The sequence below is a fragment of the Ochotona curzoniae genome, unplaced genomic scaffold, assembly GCF_017591425.1.
Source record: "Ochotona curzoniae isolate NIBS_2020 unplaced genomic scaffold, NIBS_Ocur_1.0 scaffold_3208, whole genome shotgun sequence".
Lineage (NCBI taxonomy): Eukaryota > Metazoa > Chordata > Mammalia > Lagomorpha > Ochotonidae > Ochotona > Ochotona curzoniae.
The window spans coordinates 31249547-31262530 of NW_024467106.1; the positions used below are offsets into that span (position 1 = coordinate 31249547).

At 52.1% G+C, this 12984-nt stretch overlaps 1 pseudogene; it reads right to left on the reverse strand.

The window, feature by feature from the left end:
- Positions 1–1202: 1202 nt before the first annotated feature.
- On the reverse strand, positions 1203–10867 carry LOC121144939 (annotated as a pseudogene).
- Positions 10868–12984: the final 2117 nt, after the last annotated feature.

The following is a 12984-nucleotide window of genomic DNA, read 5'->3' on the forward strand; positions in this document are numbered from 1 at the left end:
CCTGTCAGGGCCACTGGGGGCGGTAGAGCAGTGCCAAGGAACTAGAGCAGAGGGTGAGTCCTGAGACAAGGTGGCCAGTTGCTTGTGTTCCTGGTAATTGGAGAGTTTCTCCTCTGTGGACCTCGGGTAACTATCCCTCCAGCATCTTTCATTGGCATCCAGAGATCTGGAGAGTTAGGAATGGTCAGGTTTCCTACAGGAGTGGGTATTGAAGGGAGGATCAGCTGGGAATGTTCAGTAATGTCTTGATTTGATTTCACCACCTCCAGGTGCTCCAGGTTATACCATTATGGCCAATATTGGCACGTGGAGTCAGGAGTGTGCAGTACCGCTCTTCCCTGCATCTGTGAGATGATGTCTTTTAGGTTTCCAGTTGGTGATAGCACTTTGTAGAATTCAGGTAAGAGAGAAACCAAGGCTGTGGTATGGTGTGTCTGGGACAGAGGGGGTACAGGGTAGGGGCCAGGAGTCAGAAGGAAAAATTCCTTCCAGATGAGGGAATGTGGCTTGGCTGGGCATGAGCTGGGGCAGGTAAAGACAGAGCATTGAAGGGACCTGGTGATGTGGCTGACCAGGCAACTGGGGTTGGTTTTGGTTGGGTGGGACTTGATGGCAGCCAGGTGTGGAGCTCACTGCTGCTTTGCTCTTGCAGGTGTTCCTGCCAGGTTCCAGCGGAGCCCTTGCCTCTCACCAAGGGCCTGCAGTGCCCAGCATTTCCTCAGTGGGCAGTGGTGTGATGCGGTCTGACCCACACCTGACCCTTGTCACCAGCATGCTGCCTGCTCCAAATGTTTTCCCAGAAACTGGCTGTTGCTTGGACAAGGATGAAGAAGCTTCTAGAAGGGACTGTGGACACCTTGGCCAAGAAGCTGTCCTGGTGGCATGGAGTGTGGGTGGGAAGTATGTTCCACGAGCTGAGTGGATGAGGGCAGCCTGGAGCCAGCCAGATTATGTGAATGGAATTGTTTTAATGAATTTTGAAGTGTTAATGTTGTGTGTTTGTAATGCAGTGTGTGGTTGGATTAGCCCTGTGAGAAAGTGAGCCCAGGTGTTGTGTTGGCCAAGTGGTCTGGCCTTGAGGCCACTCTGAGGTCTCCTACTTAGGGAGAAGAACTGGTCAGCCCAGCCAGGACTGGCACTCTGTGCTCACAGGCATGTCCTGAAATCAAAGATGGAATCCTAAGGGCTCTGAGGTCCTACTGCTAGAAGCGTGTCCCTGGCAGCTGCAGGTTGGATATGCATGGCTTGGCCTGGTACCCTCGGTGGCAGAAGAGACTGCTCTTCTCCCAGTTGAGGTTGTAGTGGTGTGTAACAGCTAGCATGGGTGTGGGCACATGGATAGGACTTTTGGCTGAAGGGGCCAAGGTGGCAACCAGGATAGTGCAGCCTGTCGTTGGATCCTGGGGAGCTGCAGATGGCAGCGAGGGTTCTGTCATTCCAGGGCGACTGCCTGAACCAGGTTGTGCTGAGTATGGTGCCAGGGTCCCACAGCCAGGCCTGTGGGGATTTCATCTGCACAGCTGGGGGTTTGTTGTTCAGGGAATGAGCTGTGCTGGTGTCCTGGGGCTGGGAGGCAGAAGATCAAGAGCTGATGAAATTGTGTGTGGCCACAGCCAGAGGCAACCTTGGAACTGCTTCCGTCACACCCCATGCTCTCAACTGAGGGTGCCAAGGCAGAAGGTCTGGGACCTGGCAGTAGAGTCTCCATGTTCCAAGGGAGCTTGGGGGATGATGGCAGTGAGTGACAGCCGTGGTGGGCAGGGTGGTCACCAAGGACAGCTTGGTGGAGGGCATTGGTGATGGAGATCCGAGGGGCATTGGAGCAACAGGCCTGCTGGGCATGTCCTGGTGCTTGATCTTGTCACTGCTGAGATCTTCCCGTAGCAGGAGGGGCTTGACTGGGTCAACATGGTCCCCCCCCAGTTGAAGGGTGATTCTGGTGATGGGGGCAGTAAGAAATCTGACCTACTTTAGGAGAGCCTGGAGTCTTGTCTGGGAAGTGTGTTGGAGGAATCACCTTTTCAAAGTGCCTGCAGGTGGAAGAGTTCATGAGCTGTGTCTTTGTCCTGGTCAGGGTTCCTGGGCCCATTTTCCTTCAGGAGCTTTTTGGGGCTGGAGCTCAGAGAAGGGTTACCACCTCCAGTCCCCTAAGCCCTGCCCCCTTCTGCTGCTCGATAAGACTCTAAATTTGGAAATCATCATTGTCTATGAGCACTTCTCCAAAGCTCTACCCCCTCACTGACTCCCACCTGCTCAACAGCTGAACTGGCTGGTTTTGTGGTCTAATATGACCTGCCCTGCACCCTGTCCTGGTTCTCACAACTGCCAGTTAGTGCTATGAATTGGCCTAGCCTGGCATCCAGGCCTCACCCACATGTATAGTGTCAGGTGGTGTAATCTGCTCTGGTCTAGGCTTTCCCAATTTTGATTCTTGTGCTCACATGCAGGGACTGTGTCCTGACAGAGGAGTTGCCCAGCTTCTCTATCAGGTCACGTCCCAGTGGCAGGTCTCACACACCGTTGAGTGCTTGACCCAGCCTGACCGGGCCAACTTCCTGTGCTGAGAGGAACAGCAGCCTTGCCAGACCTGCCCATTCCTATTGTGACCCCTACTATTGGGTTCTACAGCACAGCTGCACCTGGTCCACCCCAGACCTAATTCTCATGTGGTTCAGCAGGCTGAACCTAGGCTGAGACGTAACTCAGCCTATTCTATACCCACCCTGTCTCCCGCGAGCACCAGTGTGTGCTGGAGCCTAGCTCAGTCTGACACATCACAGATCCATCTATGCCCATGGCAAGGTATACTGCAGCAATGTTCAGCCCAGTTCACCACCCGTACTCTGGCTCTCATGCTCCCCATTACGAACTGCAACCCAGCTGGGGCCTGCCCTTAGCCCCCTGACCAGGCCTGCTCCCAGCTATATATCTTGTACGTGGTGATGGTTTCTCTGACGCTGCCTGGCATAGCTCATTCCCTTTCTTGGTCTTTGCCAACAGTTGCAGCCTGGCCTGGCCCAGCCCACCCCCAGTACCAACTCTTGCTTGTGGGTGATTCAGCCCAGTCCTGCCTTACCTAGTCTTTCCCTGTTCCTGGCTTTCACGTAGTCTGGTAGATGTGATAACCTAGCCCAGCCTGGCCTGTACTCCATCCTGGCTCCTGCACATGCCAGTGTGCTAAGGTTTGGCTTGCCCCTGGTCCACCCCCTCCCTACCCATTATCTTCCCAAACTAGCTCACACACTTGCTGACAAGAGGAGCAGTATTGCACACTCAGCACTGATTCATGTACTCTCTCGCAGGAGCTAAGGCCCAGCAGGTGATTCCCTGAAGTTCCCCAAGAGGCCCACTCCTAAACCCAGATCTCACATGTGCCAGCAGGAGTTAGGCCCTTACCCAGCACAGTCTACTCCTTCTGTCTTGGCTTGTGTGTGTGGTAGTAAATTTTGTGGCTTTTGTCTCTGCCAGAGTGCTAAGGTTTTCCCCAGCTTTACATGGCCTGCCCCACACCCTGAAATCCCCAGAATCAGCCCGCACACTTGCTGACAAGTACACTTGCTGACAAGTAGAGTAGTCTTACCTGGCCTGACCAACACTCAGCACTGACTCATGTGCTCTCCAGCAGGAGCTATGGCCCTCCAGGGAGTCTCGCATGTTAGCCCACCAGGCCGACTTCCAGACTCAGACCTCACATGTGCTACTGGGTGCTAGGCTCTTAGCTGGCACAGTCTGCCCCTCTGTCTCAGCCTCTGTGTGTGCTAGTGGATGTTGTGGCCTGGACAGCCCCACACCCGTTACTGGGTGTGCTTTAGCCTGGGCCAGCCTGACCTGTTCCCACACCCAGTGCCCATGAGTGTTTGGGGTTCCGTGGTCATGCCTAGCTCAGCCTATTACCCTACACAGTTCTTGAGCAAACCAGTGAATATTGTGGTCCCACAGGGATGACCCGCATATCCCCCACAGTATCTGCCCCTAGACCTGGTTCTCTTGCATGCTGGTTACTGTCACCTAATGTGAACTGTCCCCTGTTCTGACACTCACTGGTGGGTACTGTGATCTAGCCTTGCCAAGGAGGCCCCCCAGCCCTAACTTTAGAGTGTGCCAGTGGGTTGTGATCAGTGGTGGTCAAGGCTATCTAGCCCAGCTCAGGTCTCACACATGGACAGGCTTATCTGTCTGACCTTCAAATGTGTTCTAGCTTCTTTACTCCAAACTGCTTGGCCTCTACCTCCTCACTTATCTGCAAGTAGAGGGAGGGGAGCAGAAGTCCCCCCAGAAGTCACTCCTCACCTGCAGTGTACTTCCTAATTGGTCCCCCCTCCCACACATCTCATGTACCCTTCCTGACCAATCCACAGCTTCTGTGCATGTGAGCACATGCTTTCCCCAAGTCCATCTTCTGGTGGGGTTTTGTGTTGGTGTGGAGCTCTGCCTGCCTACTTGGGGCTCCAGAGCCCATCCCTCAGCACACGTGCTGGCCAGGGATTGTGTCCCTCTGCCCAGCTGGAACTCAGGCATGTTAATGAGTCCACAAGCTCAGTCCACCAACACAACCTGCTAGCATGCCAACTTGGTGCCATAGCACTAACCCCCTCTGCCACCTGGGGATCAAAGACGTGTGGGAGTTCCCAGGCTCTCTGCACCACACCACCTCCCATCTCTGCTCCCCACCCCCAAACTTCACTGGAGTCCATAGACTTTCTGAGGCTTCCTAGGTACACTGCCCTGGTGGAAACCTGTTTCTAGCATTTTGTGCTCAGGAATTTTGAGGAGAGTGATGCAAAGGGATTTCATGAGGGCAAAGTTCCTGTTTACTCAACCTTAATGGAAATCTGGTGACACAGGGTATTGGGGCTGGTTCTGGTAGCTGCTCCAAGAAGCACTTTAGGTGCTGGCTGAGTTCAGTGAAGGGATAATGGGTGTTGGGTTCTATCTGATGGGCAGATGAAAAAACAGCTTCATTCCGTGTGGGAGCTGCCCCTTAGTCCCCTGGGTTCACCTGGGATACTTGTGGACACCTGTGGGTGGGTAGGGGAGCTCTGGGAGGGAGTGAGGCACTTATACTACAGCAGTGGATGCCCAGAGCAGAAAAGGCAGCAGTCGTCCACCACCAAGGTGCGGAAAAAGGCATGTCCAGGCCAAAATCCTGTTGTCAGGGTGAGGTGCCTCCAATCAGCCTTCCTCTTGGTCTCTTTCTCCCCTCAGCACCCAGCAGTCAGGGCCTCAGCCTCCAGGGTGCTCCCCTAGCATGCAGCTCTCCTTCCTGTCCAACCTAGAAACCTTCACCTCAGTCTGTGATGTGTTGTCCGGGTCCATAGGCACTCAGCGATGAACAGTTAACAGGAGGCTCCATGGAGAACAAGTCAATTAACTGTTTGGGATTTTGCCGGGATGTGGTTGGGAGGGCATAGTGACAGGTCTCCTGGGGCAGAGAGTGCCTGTGGTGGGTGGGAGCTTAGGGTCCTAGGGTAACCACTTGCTGGCCAGGCAATGATCCTTCCATAGACCTAACCAGGACCAAACTCAGCCCTAGGTCTTTTTCTTTTAATAAACATTTATTTTCATTGGAAAGGCAGATATACAGTGAGAAGGAGAGACAGAGGAAGATCTTCCATCTGATGGTTCACTCCCCAAGCAGCCACAACGGCTGGAGCTGAGCCAATCCAAAGCCAGGAGCCAGGAGCTTCTTCCAGGTCTCCCACGCAAGTGCAGGGTCCCAAGGCTTTGGGCTGTCCTTGATTGCTTTCCCAGGCCACAGGCAGGGAACTGGATGGGAAGCAGGTTGCCAGGATTAGAACTGGTGCCTGTATGGGATCCTGGTGCTTTCAAGACGAGCACTTTAACTACTATGCTATTGCATGGAGCCCCCACCGTTAATCTTTACCTTCAAAATGCAGCTGCAAACAGACTGGCCAGCAATTGTCCCACCCCTTGCCTTGGAAGGCATCTCCTGGGAATGTGGACCCCAGAGTCAATCCACTTGCAGCACAGTCCCTCAGGTTTCCTTCTTCCTTCTATGAATGCCATGGCTGCTCACCGTACCTCCTGCTGGGCCTGCTCTTCATCTGCCTATTTTTGGGGTGGCTGCCATTGGCCTGGGCATGCAATATGAATATGGCTGACCTTGGCTCCCTACTTATACCATTCCAACTCATCTTGTACTCTTCCCACCCTCACCTACCTTTGCTAAGTGTAGCCCACAGGCATATCCCTCACATCCTATTATTTGGGGCTGCTTCCCTGTTGTGGGCTAAGGGGTTGATTAAGTGCTCGTTTGCTTGGGTGTGAACAGGAACTGGGCTTGTGGCTAAGAACACCTAGACTAATTGGACTCATCTGTATCCAATATCCTGCTAAAAGAGGATGTGGGGGAGAGGTGCAGGAGCAATAAGAGGAAACTGCTCAGAGACTTCCATCACTGGTCTCCTGTCAGTGCTTCATCCCCAGACCCTCCCTGTCCATGTTTACTGGGTCTGCTGGTCAGAGCAGTTCCCCATATTATGTGCTGCCATGCACCCTGTCTACCCTAATCACCAAGTTTTCGTTGGTCAGAGGTCATATTTAAGCCCTGTGGTGAGCATCAAAGCAAGATACAGGATAGGGATCCGACAGTGCAGTGTCAGGCCTCATGTGTGTGGCTGTAGCAGCCTTCCTAATGCCCTCCTTGTGGCTGCGCAGATCAGCAAATGTCTTAGCAGTCCTAGCAGCTGAGCAGGGTACTGGAAGCCACCTCCAGCAGCAGCCTCAGGAGCAGCTCCACCTCTGATCTGTCCAGTTGCGGCAGATGGAAAAGGACCTGCAGGCCTCTGAAGAGCAGCTGGCCCAGAGTCAGAGAGCACTGGAGAAGGAGTAGAGGGCACACCAGGCTGTGCTGGATCAGCTGTAGGACTGTCAGATGGACAAGGAGACATTCAAGTGACCGTGCAGCAGAAGCTGAGCCACTGCTGGACACACTGAGGCCCTTCTTCACCTGCCTCTCACAAGGTACCTGTTTCGGGGGATCGGAGAGCTGGAGGGGCTGACTGGGTAAGAGAGAGTCAAATGAGGGGGCACCAGGGGCAGGAATCTGGGAGTGTTCAGGAGTTAGCGAGTTTGCAGGAAAATGGGAGTGGAGTAGAGCTGGGGCTGAGAAGACCGGTAGCTGTCAGCCAACAGCTGACACACTGGATTTAGGAGCACTGCCTTCAGCTCCAAGGGAGGCAGCCTGCAGTGCAACTCAGATTCACACCACTGACATCAGCCCCTGGCACTTGTTCATGAAGTGGTGCACCAGGTTTCAACGACGTAGCCTCACTTAGTCCTTACTCCCACTGAGACAGCCTGTAGTTGAGAATCACCAGCTGTTCCAGGTGCAGGCTGGTAGATGGCAAGTTGGCTGATATCTGTGTGGACCTCACAGGCAGGGTGTGTGTAAGAGTTCAGGAGTTTAGTGAGATGCAAATCCTGACTCTACCTGGGTCTATTCATATTGAAATTAACGCTAAGTGCAGGGACACATGGAAGGGTGAGGCCAGGCTGAAGCAGTGCTAGGTAAGGTCCCATGGGTCAGGGGTCCTGGCGCGGGGAGGGCTTGGAATGTGGCCAGGCTTAGGCTCTGTCTGTCTGTCTGAGGGTGTAGGAAGAGTGCTTGCAGCCAACTACAACTATCATTTCCTGAATCTTTTTCTGCTCCGTTTTGTGATGTCCCATGCCAGAGCTGCCCTCCTCCATTCCCACAGCATCCCTGACTGCTCCTTTATTGAAAGAACAGCTGTGAATACCTGCTGTGATGACAGTTTCTGCTCCACACCTCTGCCTCATCTCAGAGACCTGCGACTTGTGGTGCCTGCCTTCCTCTCTGTCAGCTGCCTCCCATCGTCACTTCTCTCTGCCGACTCTGTGGTACAAGTCGATCACCCAGCTGCCCACTCCATTGTTGAGTATCTTTTGCGTGTGTTTGAATGGCAAGAGTTGAACTCAGCATGAACCCAGGTCACCACTGTGCCAGGGCAGCACCAAGGTGTGATGCATTGAGGAATTGCTCTCCCTGTGCCAACTAGATTGTTGGTGTCCTGGACAGCTTCCAGTGCAATTCCCTGGAGCATCACTCCTTCCCTCCTGTGTTTAGCAGATGCCCTCCTTTCATGCTCCATGGCCCACATTTGCAATGCCAAGTCTGCAGAACCATTTTAAATTCTGCCCATTACTGTCTTTGAATTTGTTTCCTAGCCATCTTTTTTACTGGCGATGAGGAATTCCTTCACCAACAACAATCTGCTCATGCCATCCCAGTTTAGATCATGTCATTTTAGGTGCTTGGTAACAGTTAAGGAAGACTATGTGTCACTAATTCGAATGTTTGGTGGGGACTATTTTAGGGAGTAAGAGATGAATGAACGTGTGAGAGGCCCAATGGATGGGGCCTATGTGAGACTGGGGCAAAATTCGGGATGTATTGCAAAGTGTTCAGCAATGAGGCAAGGATGGGGAGTAAGGGTAGAGACACTGGTCCTATGGAAACTTCTGGAATGGGAGCAAGACATGCCATTGGGTTGAAGGCCTTTTACTGAGTATGTATATATATATATGTATATGGGGCATTTTTTATGTTAGAGAGGGGAAAGTGGTGCTAAGAAGGATAGCAGGGGTCTTGGGCCAGAAGACCGCAGATTGATGGCCCGGCCCCGGGGGACGTGGTTAGTAGCCAGACCATGGGGCATCAATTTATTTCCCCTCTCAGGATTATAGCTGTTTTATTTGATTTTTGGTGATATTTACACAATTGAGCAGGGTGGGAAAGGTCGAGAATCAGGGGAAAGTGAGTGAGACCAATGTTTACACATTTTCTTTTTGTTCTTCCTGTATCTGGGGAAGGGAATCAAATAAGAGGAGAACCATGCCCAGCCTCCCAACTGCCTCAGTTGCTGTGGATGAGGAACGGTTACCCAATGTCATCCCAGGGTCCCCATTGTGAAGTGTGTTCTGTGGGTTCCTCTCAAGTGGTTTTGATAGTTCTGAGTTGCTGTAGACATCGCTGCTCAAAGAATGAGGAAGTCTTTCTAAGGTCCATTGGCCTACACAGGCCACCTCAGAGTCTCCATTTCCCAAAAACTTGTTTTCAAACTTTGCTGGGGTAGTTGATCAATTTGTTCTCCTTCCTCTGCTTAACTATGGCTGCTGTGGCCCAGCCCAGCCCTGTCCACCACACATTAGATCTTCACAAACACCAGGGGGAGCTACAGTCCAGTCAGAGCAATCTTCAATAAGCCCAACTGGACAGGCCCAGATTTGGTCCTGTGCCTGTCAGTGCAGTGGCCTGCAGATCTGGCCTGTCCCGCACCCATTCAGCTTTCACACACATTATTGGGCATTGAAGCCTAACTCAACCCAACTGACTTCAGCCTCCATCACACATGCCAGTGGGTGCTGCTGCCTCCAGTCAGGCATACCCCCATGCTAACCAGTAGGAGTTGCAGCCCATCACAGAAGTGCCCACAGTCTCCACACTGGATGCACTCCCTGCCCTGGACTTTGCACCATGCAGGTGGTTCTGCAGTCTAGCTCGACAGGACTTGAGGGTGTCACTTCCAACCCAGCTGTTGCTGCTGTCACTCTCTTCCTGCTTTCTAGACACCTGCTGTATGCTGGCTGGATACTGTGATCCAGGAAAGATGATTTTACATTTCATTCGCAAAGAGTGATTGTCAGGAGAGCCAGGAGTATTGCAAATCTCTGTCGTCAAAATTGACCACAGTCAGAGACACTTTTTGTGGTGTGATTCAGAAGTAAGTAATCCCGGAGGAAATGCCATTTGATGTCAATACATCATCAGGTCAGGATCAGAAGTGCATGTCAGTCCATGTGCCGTGGGCAACACAGATAGTCATGATCCTTAGCATTGAGTGGCCAGCAGCACTTCTATCCTTGCAGCACAGCACTGGCAGGAATTTTCAGCTGGCTGTGAAATGGCCTTTGAGGAGCACAGAGCCTGGTTACTCATGGGCCGTCAGGCACCACAGGCAAGGTACCACAGGCAAGGTTGGCCCTGTAGCTGGAGATGCTCATCCTAGCTTATGCAGTTTTGACCACACTCCTGCGCTCTCTGGCTCTCCTTCAGCGTTCTGGAAGAGCTTATTTACAGTTATCTGAGGACACTTCAAATCGAGTTGGCCACAGCTCCATCAAGGACTGGTGGAGTAAACTAGGGTGAGTTTGTCAGGAGTTTTGATGGAGGTTGAAGTTTTGACTCCAGCTCTATTTCATCTCCTCATAAAGACATACCAAAGTGACTTCTTCATGAGGTCCTGATTCCAGAATTGTCCCCATCAGTTACTATTACAATTGCCAATTTGTTTTCCTCTATTTAAGAACATAGCGTGATAGTGTAGTGGTTAAAGTCCTCGCCTTGCATGCACCGGAATCCCATATGGGCGCTAGTTCTAATCCTGGCAACCCACTTCCCATCCAGCTCCCTGCTTGTGGCCTGGGAAAGCAGTCGAGGACGGCCCAAAGCTTTGGGACCCTGCACCCGTGTGGGATACCCAGAAGAGACTCCTGGCTTCGGATTGACTCAGCTCTAGGTGTTGCGGCCGCTTGGGGAGTGAATCATCAGATGGAAGACCTTCCTCTGTCTCTTCTCCTCTTGGTATGTCTGCCTTTCCAATAAAAATAAACAAATCGTAAAAAAACATTTTGGGAGAGTCTTAGTCTTAATTGTATTCTGTATTATGTAGAACTTTCAGTAAAAAATAATTAAATAGAGGCAAAAGTTGAATTTCAGCCAGGGTTTTAGAGCTGATGGGAAACCTGGGCATTCTGACTTGCCATCCCTAGGTATACCTGCCCAACTGAGGCTTGCTGTACCAGTCAAGACCACTGGAGGCGCCATAGCAGTCCGAGGAATTAGAGCAGAGGGTTAGTCCTGAGACAAGGTGGCCCTTTGCTTGTCTTCCTGGGTAACTGGGGTGTTTCTGTCCTGCAGAACTTGAGTAACTGACCCTCCATCTTCACAGTTGTCTTCAGTTCTCTGTGGCATGTGCTAGTTAGGAAGAGTGGGCTAAGACCGGCAGCAGCTTTCTAGGTAGAACTAGGGCACGGAGGGGAGGATGAGCTGCTGGGAGAATTCAGTTGACTTGACTTCATCACCTGCAGGTGCTGCATGTTAGAGCACAGCCGGTCATGGGTGTTGAAGTTACAGGCTTGCAGTACTGCTTATCCCTGCATCTATGAGATGGCATCTTTCAGGTTTCCAGATGCAGACTGCTGTTTGGAGCATCCAGGTCAGAGTACAGCATTGGCTGTACCATGGCAGATATGTGGCAGAGGGGCATCACAGTTGGGGAAGCCCATAAATCAGAGGGAAGAATTTTTCCCAGAGGAGGGACAATGGCTTAGTTGCGTGTGGGCAGGGGCATGTGAGGTGTTCAATGGAATTGGTGAAGTGCAGACCAGGCAGCTGGAGGCAGGGTAGGCTGGGTGGGGGCTCAATGTCAGCCAACTGTGGAGCTCACTGATGCTTTACTGTTTCAGGTGTTCATGCTTAGAGCCTGCTGGTCCCTCCCCACTGACCTGGGGCCTGCATTGCATAGCATTTCCTCACTAGGCAGTGCCCAGCGGAGGTCTGACCCACACCTGACACTTGTCATCAGCATGCTGCCTGTTTCAAACCTTGTCCCAGAAACTGGTGCGTTCCTGAGAAAAAGGTGAAAAGTGATTCTGAATTGTGTGGCCAAGAACCTGTCCTGGTGGCATGGGAGTGGGATTGGGATGCATGAGATGAGTGGATGAGAGCAGCACACTTCCGGCCAGGCAGTTGGATAGAAACTGGTTTAGATAATTTGCACATGTTAGTCTCATGTGTCAGCAATGCTGTATGAGTTTGGGTGAGCACCCTGGGGTAGTGAGCCCAGGGTTTGGGTTGGCCAAGTGTTCTTTTCCTTGAGTCCATGCTGAGGCACTACTACATTGGGAGAGGATCCAGTCAGCCTGGCTGGGGCTGGCACTCTGTGCTCACAGGCATGTTTGAAGCCCAAATTTGGAGGCTTAAGAACCTCAAGGCCTCTCTGCTAGGAGCATGCCCCCGGCAGCTGCAGGCTGGACATGGGTGGCTTGGTGTGGTATTCTTTCTGGCAGAGGAGACTGCCCACTTCAGGGTTGAGGTTGTGGTGATTAGAAACAGCCAGCGTGGGGTATAGACAGAAAGTTGAAACTGAAGGGGCAAAGGCAGCATCAGGGACAGGGCAGTCCATCGTTGGGCTATGGTGAGCTCAGGTCGCAGTGAGGGTTCTGTCTGATGCAGGGCCACTTCCTCCTGGGGCAGGCTGTACTGAGTGCATTTTTGGAGCTCCCTGGCCCAGGCCTGTGGGGAATCCACCACCACAGCTGTGGGTTGATGTTCAGGAGCAGTCCTGACCTGGGGGCTCAGGGCTGGGAGGCAGAAGAGCAAGTGCTGATGAAGTTGTGTGTGTCACGGTCAGGGGCAGCCTTATGTCAGGCCTTCAGATTCTGTCTCAGTTCTGCTGCCATCAAACCCCATGCTCTACTCAGCTGAGGGCGTCATGCTGGTGTTGTGGGTCCCTGTAGGGTGCGATGACTGTGCTGAGCAGAATCAGAACACTTTATTGAGTTTTACTGGGCATCTTTATCCTAAGATTTTTTTCAGGGCAAGCAGGCAGGTAAAAGTTACTTGTTAACTAAACAGTAGCACACAAGCCACTCTGAAGAATTGAGTAAAAGGAATTTGGGAAACCATCATCAGGCTTCAGTCAACAATATAGCAAACATGAATTACAGGAACCAATACCAGTAAACAAACAGATTTAACAAGAAAAGGAACAAAACAAAACTTTGTACTCAGATAATTTTAGGCCACAAGCACTAAAAGAAGAGGGAAAGATAGTGAATGCCTGCCATACACACACCCGCTCACACTTTGCCAGCAAGACCGCCTGAAATTCCAGCAGGAAGTCTGCTTGCTGCAGGATTCTTGGTCTACTGAGAGACTCG